This window comes from Mesitornis unicolor, unplaced genomic scaffold (assembly GCF_000695765.1).
Source record: "Mesitornis unicolor isolate BGI_N332 unplaced genomic scaffold, ASM69576v1 scaffold13234, whole genome shotgun sequence".
In the NCBI taxonomy this organism is placed as follows: Eukaryota; Metazoa; Chordata; class Aves; order Mesitornithiformes; family Mesitornithidae; genus Mesitornis; species Mesitornis unicolor.
This window is the reverse complement of record NW_010182281.1, coordinates 3,839-4,387: the sequence shown is the minus strand read 5'-3', so window position 1 is coordinate 4,387 and position 549 is coordinate 3,839. Positions and strand designations below refer to the sequence as shown.

At 50.8% G+C, this 549-nt stretch overlaps 1 protein-coding gene across 1 annotated transcript in view; it reads right to left on the bottom strand.

Moving 5' to 3' along the window:
* EIF3G (eukaryotic translation initiation factor 3, subunit G) overlaps window positions 1-549 on the bottom strand; it is a gene marked incomplete at its 5' end in the record, with an annotated part of 5,687 nt that overhangs the window by 1,393 nt on the left and 3,745 nt on the right. The window lies entirely within an intron of this gene.

Sequence of the window (549 nt, the reverse complement as noted above, 5' to 3'; positions counted from 1 at the left end):
CCGGGGTCTCTTCTCCAAGTGATAGCGCTTGCATGGTCAGGCAACACGGCAAGGCCACTGGCTCCCCATGGCTGCTGGGTCTGCCCCTCATCTCTGTGGCCCTGCTGGACTCTTTCAAGCAGTTCCTGTCCTTGTGGAGCTGAGGGCCCAGAGCTGGACCCAACATTGCAGATGTGGTGTGAGCAGGGCAGAGCAGAGGGGCAGGAGAAGCTCCATGGACCTACAACCACCCCAATTCTTATACACTCCATATACACCCCAATACACCCCATATACCCAAATATACCCCATATGCACCCCATATACATCCTAATGTACCCCAATATACTCAAATATATCCTAATACACCCCATACACACCCCAGGATGGCGAGCTCCATGGACCTACAACCACCCCAATTCTTATACACTCCATATACACCCCAATACACCCCATATACCCAAATATACCCCATATGCACCCCATATACATCCTAATGTACCCCAATATACTCAAATATATCCTAATACACCCCATACACACCCCAGGATGGCGTTGGCCTTGTTGCCA